Here is a 7,854-nt window from a genome sequence, read left to right on the forward strand (position 1 = left end):
TTGGCCATGCCAAGATGAAAACAGGTAACTCCCTAAACATTAACTGACTCTACTCCCCTATATTAAACATAAAAACCACATGGGAAGAACAGGAATTCAAATAGAAGTAACATAAATCTGTCATAAACCATAAACAAAAAACTATTTGTGGGACAGCATGAATGACAAATGGTCTACTGTGTAAATTTTAGAGTGAGGAAGACAAAAGTTGGAAGGCCAGCTAATTTTCCCCTCCTTCTCCTGCTTCAGTTCAACTCCGTCTCCTTGGGTATCTGAAGTCCACAATGTCAAGTTGTCTCAAGTAATTGCATTGTTAGTGTGCTGTCTTTTTTTTTCTTTTCTTTTTTTTTAAGATTTTTATTTATTTATTAGAGAGAGACAGAGAGAGCACACGTAGGGGGAGGGGCAGAGGGAGAGGTGCAAGCAGACTCCCTGCTGAGTAGGGAGCCTGATACGGGGCTGGAGCCCAGGACCCCAAGATCATGACCTGAACCAAAGTCAGATGCTTAACCGACGAGCCACCCAGGCACCACAAAAGTGCTGTCTTGGTATGACTCTTCACTTAATGTATCAAGTTCAGCAATGGTTTTATCAAAAGCTGTCTTTGCAAGAGAGCAGGCTTTCTCCAGGGAGTTCAGAATCTTAAAATAGAACATGGAGAAGTTAAGGGCCAGACCCAACCTGATAGGATGTGTTGGTTGCATTTCCTTTTTGCTGATTTCAAAACTTCTTGATATGCCTGTTTTGACTGATCCACAATCTCCTTATCATCACCAGCAGAAACCTCGGCCAAGTAACAGTAGTCGTCTCCTTTCATTTTCAAATAAAAGACTTTGCTCATCTGTGAAGCCCTGGGGATCAAAAACTCCCAAAAGAGGGGCGCCTGGGTGGCTCAGATGGTTGAGCGTCTGCCTTCGGCTCAGGTCATGATCCCAGGGTCCTGGGATCGAGCCCCACATCGGGCTCCCTGCTCAGTAGGGAATCTGCTTCTCCCTCTCCCTCTGCCTGCTTCTTCCCCTGCTTGTACACTCTCTCTCTGTCAAAAATAAATAAAATCTTTAAAAAAAAGAAAAAAAAAAACTCCCAAAAGAGACCGTACATCATTGCAGACATCTTTTAGCTTGGTCTCAGTTTTCTCTCTGTATTCTCAAACCATCTGCTGTTTTTCTCAGCACCTTCCATCTTTTGCTCAATACTTGAGATGACCCTCCAAGGTGACCTATGGGCTCCTACAACATTTTTATAAGCAATTGAGAGAAGGTTCCACTCCGCATTGAATAATTCAGCTTTTTGCTCAGTTACAGACTTCAGGCAGGCTGCCATGTAAACATATCGCTCAGCCTGCTCAGCCAGTTTGGCCCTCTGCACCAGCTCATTTCTATCCAGGACTGGATGTTCTATTCTAGAGTGGGTGGTGGTGGACAGATGGGGGCTCGGCATTCTCTGAGCAGCAGTGATGAGGCTGAGACTCTCAGGAGTTTATACTTTAAAAAAATAGACTTTATTTTTTAAAAGCAGTTTTAGGTTCACAGCAAAATTAAGCAGTAAGTACAGAGTTTTCACATGCCCTCTTCCCCCACACATTCACAGCTTCCCCCACACTCAACATACCACACCAGAATAATGTGTTTGCTATAATTGGTGAATCTACATTGATATATCATTATCACCCAAAGTCCATAGTTTACACTAGAGTTCACTCTTGAGTTGTACATTTTCAGATTTTAACATATGTACAATGACATGTATTTACCACTGTAGTATCATAAAGAATAGTTTCACTGCCCTAAAAATCCCCTGTGCTCTGCCTTTTCTACCCTCCACTCCCCAGCCTCTGGCAAACACTGATCTTTGTAATCTCCATATTTTTGCCTTTTCAGAATGTCATATATTTGGAATCATACAGTATGTATTGTTTTTCTTGTTTAGTTTTAAGAATTTTTCATATATTTGCATATCAATTCATTATCAGACATATTGTTTACAAATATTTTCTACCATTCTGTGCTTGTCTTTTCATTCTCCTAACAGTGTCTCTCACAGAGCAGAAGTTTTTAATTTTAATGAATTCTAGTTCATCATTTATTTCTCTCATGGATCTGGCCTTTGGGGTTGTATCTAAAAAGTCATCAGCAAACCCAAAGTCATCTAGATTTTCTCCTAGGTTATCTTCTAGGAGTTTTATAGTTTTGCATTTTGCATGTAAACCTATCATCCATTTTGAGTTAATATTTGCGAAAAGTGTAGGGTCTGTGTATCAATTCATTTTTTTGCATGTGGTTGTCCAGTTGTTCCAGGACCATGTGTTAAAAAGAGAATTTTTCCTGCATTTTGTTTTGTGCATTTACTCCTTTGTCAAAGATCAGTTGACTATATTTGTGAGGGTCTATTTCTGGGCTCTCTATTCTGTTCCACTGGTTTGTTTGCCTATTTTTCACCAATCATACTGTACTGATTACTGTAACTTTATAGTAAGTCTTGAATTTGGACAGTGTCAGTCCTCTGACTTTGTTCTTCTCCTTCAATATTGTGTTGGTTATTTGGTGTCATAAATCAGATAGTCACAAAATAATTTGCTGGGATTTTTATTAGAATTGCATTTAGTCTATTTATCGATTTAGGAAGAATTGACATTGTGACAATATTGAGTCTTCCTATCCATGAATATGGAATATCTATCCAATTTTTAGTTCTTTGATTTATTTCATCACAGCTTTGTAGTATTCCTTATATATATTTTATATATATTTTTTAGATTTATACCTAAGTCTTTCATTTTGGGGGCTGCTAATATTGTGTTTTTTAATTTCAAATTCCACTTGCTCATGGCTAGTATATAGGAGAGTGAATGACTTTTGTATGTTAACTTGGTATCTTGTCATTAGTTCCAGGAGTTTTTTTGTTGATTCTTTGGGATTTTCCATACTGACAGTCATGTCATCTGTGAAAAAAGACAGTTTTATCTCTTTCTTCTTAATCTGTATGCCTTTTTTTTCTTTTCTTCTCTAATTACATTGGCTAGGACTTCCATTACTTCCAGTACTGCTGAAAAGCAGGGCTGAGAGGGGACATCCTTGCCTGATTCTTAGTCTTAGTGGGAAAGCTTCTAATTTTTCACCATTATGCATGATGTTAGCAGCAGGTTTTTTTTTTTTTTTGCAGATGTTCTTTATCAAATTGAGGAAGTTCCCCTCTATTCCAAGTTTGCTAAGAGGTTTTGTTTTATTTTGTTTTTTTGCATCTACAAGCATGTGAGATATGAGCATGTGATTTTTCTTCTTTAGCCTGTTAAGGTATGTATTACATGAATTTTTGAATGTTGAACCAATCTTACATGTCTAGAATAAATCCCATTTGGTCATGGTATATAGTTCTTTTTATACATTATTGGAGGATTTTTGCATCTATCTGCATGGGAAATAATGGTCTGTACTTTTTTCTATTATTTTTTAATTTAAATTCAATTTATTAACATATAATGTATTATAAGTTTCAGAGGTAGAGGTCTGTGATTCATCAGTCTCATATAACACCCAGTGCTCATTACATCACGTGCCTTCCTTACTGCCCATCACCCAGCCCCCTCCCCTCCAGCAACCCTCAGTTTGTTTCATATGATTAAGAGTCTCTTATGGTTTGTCTCCCCCTTTGGTTTCATCTTGTTTTATTTTTCCCTCCCTTCCCCTATGATACCCTGTTTTGTTTCTTAAATTCCACACATCAGTGAGATCATATGATAATTGTCTTTCTCTGATTGACTTATATCACTTAGCATAATACCCTCTAGTTCTATGCATTCGTTGCAAATGGCAAGATTTCATTTTTTTGATGATTGAGTAGTATTCCATTGTGTGTGTGTGTGTGTGTGTGTGTGTGTGTGTGTGTGTGTGTGACGTGTTCTTTATCCATTCATCTGTCGATGGACATCTTGGCTCTTTACATAGTTTGGCTATTGTGGACATTGCTGCTATAAACATTGGGGTGCAGGTGCCCTTTCGGATCACTACATTTGTATCTTTGGGTAAATACCTAGTAGTGCAATTGCTAGGTCGCAGGGTAGCTCTATTTTCAACCTTTTGAAGAACCTCCATACTGTTTTCCAGAGTGGCTGCACCAGTCGGCATTCCCAGTAACAATGTAAGAGAGTTCCCCTTTCTCCATATCCTTGCCAACATCTTCATTTCCTGAATTGTTAATTTTAGCCGTTATGACTGGTGTGAGGTATTATCTCATTGTGATTTTGATTTGTATTTCCCTGATGATGAGTGATGTTGAGCATTTTTTCATATGTTGGTTGGCCATTTGTATGTCTTCTTTGGAGAAATGTCTGTTCATGTCTTCTGCCCATTTCTTGATTAGATTATTTATTCTTTGCGTGTTGAGTTTGATAAGTTCTTTATAGATTTTGGATACTAGCCCTTTATCTGATAAGACATTTGCAAATATCTTCTCCCATTCTGTAGATCGTCTTTTGGTTTTGTCAACTGTTTCCTTTGTTGTGCAAAAGCTTTTTGTCTTCATGAAGTCCCAATAGTTCATTGTGGCCTTTGTTTCTGTTGCCTTTGGAGATGTGTCTGGCAAGAAGTTGCTACAGCCGAGGTCTTAGAGGCTGCTGCCTGTGTTCTCCTCTAGAATTTTGATGGATTCCTGTCTCACATTTAGGTCTTTCATCGATTCTGAGTTTATCTTTGTGTGTGGTGTAAGGAAATGGTCCAGTTTCATTCTTCTGCATGTGGCTGTCTAATTTTACCAGCACCATTTGTTGAAGAGACTTTTTTCCATTAGATATTCTTTCCTGCTTTGTTGAAGATTAGTTGACCATAGCGTTGAGGGTCCATTTCTGAGTTCTCTATTCTGTTCCATTGATCTATGTGTCTGTTTTTGTGCCAGTACCATACTGTCTTGATGATGACAGCTTTGTAATAGAGCTGGAAGTCCGGAATTGTGATGCCGCCAGCTTTGGTTTTCTTTTTCAGCATTCCTCTGGCTATCTGGGATCTTTTCTGATTCCATACAAATTTTAGGATTATTTGTTCCAGTCTGTGAAAAAGTTGATGGTATTTTGATAGGCATTGCTTTGAATGTATAGATTGCTGTAGGTAGCATAGACATTTTAACAATATTTGTCCTTCCAATCCATGAGCATGGGACGTTTTTACATTTCTTTGTGTCTTCCTCAATTTCTTCCATGAGTGTTCTATAGTTTTCTTAGTACAAATCCTTTGCCTCTTTGGTTAGGTTTATTCCTAGGTATCTTGTGGGTTTTGGTGCAATTGTAAATGGGATCAACACCTTAATTTCTCTTTTTTCTGTCTCATTGTTAGTGTATAGAAATGCAACTGATTTCTGTGCATTGATTTTATATCCTGTCATTTTGCTGAATTCCTATATGAGTTCTAGCAATTTTGGGGTGGAGTATTTTGGGTTTTCCACATAGAGTATCATGTCATCTGTGAAAAGTGAGAGTTTGACTTCTTTGCCAATTCGGATGCCTTTTATTTCTTTTTGTTGTCTGATTGCTGAGGCTAGGACTTCTAGTATTGTGTTGAACAACAGTGGTGATAGTGGATATCCCTGCCGTGTTCCCAACTTAAGGGGACAAGCTCTCAGTTTTTCCCCATTGAGAATGATATTCACTGTGGGCTTTTTGTAGATAGCTTTTATGATATTGAAGTATATTCCCTCTATCCCTACACTGTGAAGAGTTTTAATCAAGAAAGAATGCTGTACTTTGTCAAATGCTTTTTCTGCATCTATTGAGAGGATCACGTGGTTCTTGTCCTTTCTTTTATTAATGTAGTATATCACATTGATTGATTTGTGGATGTTGAACCACCCTTGCAACCCAGGAATAAATCCTACTTGGTCGTGGTGAATAATCCTTTTAATGTACTGTTGGATCCTATTGACTAGTGTCTTGGTGAGAATTTTTGCATTCATGTTCGTCAGGGATATTGGTATGTAATTCTCCTTTTTGGTGGGGTCTTTGTCTAGTTTTGGGATCAAGGTAATGCTGGCTTCATAGAAAGAGTTTGGAAGTTGTCCTTCCATTTCTGTTTTTTTTTAAACAGCTTCAGAAGAATAGGTATTAATTCCTCTTTAAATGTTTGGTAGAATCTCCTGGAAAGCCATCTGGCCCTGGACTCTTGTTTGTTGGGAGATTTTTGATTAAGGCTTCAATTTCCTTGATGGTTATGGGTTTGTTCAGGTTTTCTGTTTCTTCCTATTTCAGTTTTGGTAATTTATACATCTCTAGGAATTCATCCATTTCTTCCAGATTGCCTAATTTGTTGGCATATAGTTGCTCATAATATGTTCTTGTAATTGTTTGTATTTCTTCAGTGTTGGTTGTGATCTCTCCTCTTTCGTTCATGATATTTATTTATTTATTTATTTATTTATTTATTTATTTATTTGACAGAGAGAGACACAGTGAGAGAGGGAACACAAGCAGGGGGAGTGGGAGAGGGAGAAGTAGGCTTCCCGTGGAGCAGGGAGCCCAATGCGGGGCTCGATCCCAGGACCCTGGGACCATGACCTGAGCTGAAGGTAGACGCTTAACGACTGAGCCACCCAGGCGCCCCTCGTTCATGATTTTATTTATTTGGGTCCTTTCTCTCTTTTTTTTGTTAAGTCTGGCCAGGGATTTAACAATCTTATTAATTCTATTGGTCTGTATTTTTAATTTTCTTATAATATTTTCATCTGGTTTTGGTATGAAGGTAATGCTAGTGTAGGGCTCTTTCACTTTGTTTTGGTTGAAAAGTGTTATTTTCTTCTTATGCCTGGAAGTATTCCACTTCAACTTCTGCAGAAAGGAGAGATGCATGGTGGAGATGGGAATAAACTGGGCTTTGAAGTAGCAAAAGGGAAGAAGGCAGTAGATAGTAGTGGCCAAGAATGCAGGCTGAGCATTCAAATGTGACCCAGATACAAGTCGTGGCTCTACAACTGACCAGCTAGCTGACCATGAGTAAATTATTAAAATACTCAAAGCCTCAGTCCTCTTGTCTGTGAAATGAAGACAGTAATATTACCTCTCTCATAAAGTTGTCAAGAGGATTATTGAGATAAAAAGGGTAAAATACATAGAATGAGTGCCCAGCCTTCAGTAAGCATTTGATAAATGTTAGATATTACTTTTTAAAAAAGGCAAATGGGGGGCACCTGGGTGACTCCATCGATTAAGCAACCAACTCTTGATTTTGGCTCAGGTCATGATCTCAGGATTGTGAGATTGAGTCCTGTGTCAGGCTCCATGCTAGAGCCTGCTTATGATTCTCTCTCTACCTCTGCTCCTCTTCCCAGCTCACTTGCTTACTCTCTCTCTGTCTTTCTCAAATAAATAAATAATCTTCCTTAAAAAAATTGAGCAAAAAATAAATAATTCAATAAAAATAAAAAAGGCAAAGGACAATGGTAAATTTTTTAGATGGATAAAGAACATTGAGATAATGACCAGAAAAGCAAGGGTTTAAAGCAGAATGTGCCATGAAAAGATTTAATTAAGCAAAAGGAATATGTGGTTTAATTAAGCAAAAGGAATTAGTAACTGATAAGATTTTACAGAGGTATAGGAGATAAGTTAGAAATTAACTTTCATTTGTCTCCTACATAGAGGGACTGAAACTCTAGGTTTCAGCCTTCAGCAAGTCTACCTTGATTCTCCGTCTTATACCACAACAATTGGGTGTTTCTCTTATGTGCTCTTATAATAATCTGCACTTCCTATATTATATTGAAACTTGTCAAAATACCCTGCTAGGCTCTTGACTCCTCAGGATCGGAATTCATGAATGTCTTATTTGTGCCAGTGTCTGTAACATAATACGTAATGCAATGCCAGTGTCTAGA

At 37.9% G+C, this 7,854-nt stretch overlaps 1 pseudogene; it reads right to left on the reverse strand.

Annotated features, from left to right (window-relative positions):
• Positions 1-220: 220 nt before the first annotated feature.
• Positions 221-1,440, reverse strand: LOC118536036 (14-3-3 protein zeta/delta pseudogene; annotated as a pseudogene).
• Between the last annotated feature and the right edge of the window lie 6,414 nt (positions 1,441-7,854).

The sequence above is a fragment of the Halichoerus grypus genome, chromosome 5, assembly GCF_964656455.1.
Source record: "Halichoerus grypus chromosome 5, mHalGry1.hap1.1, whole genome shotgun sequence".
NCBI classification, from domain to species: domain Eukaryota; kingdom Metazoa; phylum Chordata; class Mammalia; order Carnivora; family Phocidae; genus Halichoerus; species Halichoerus grypus.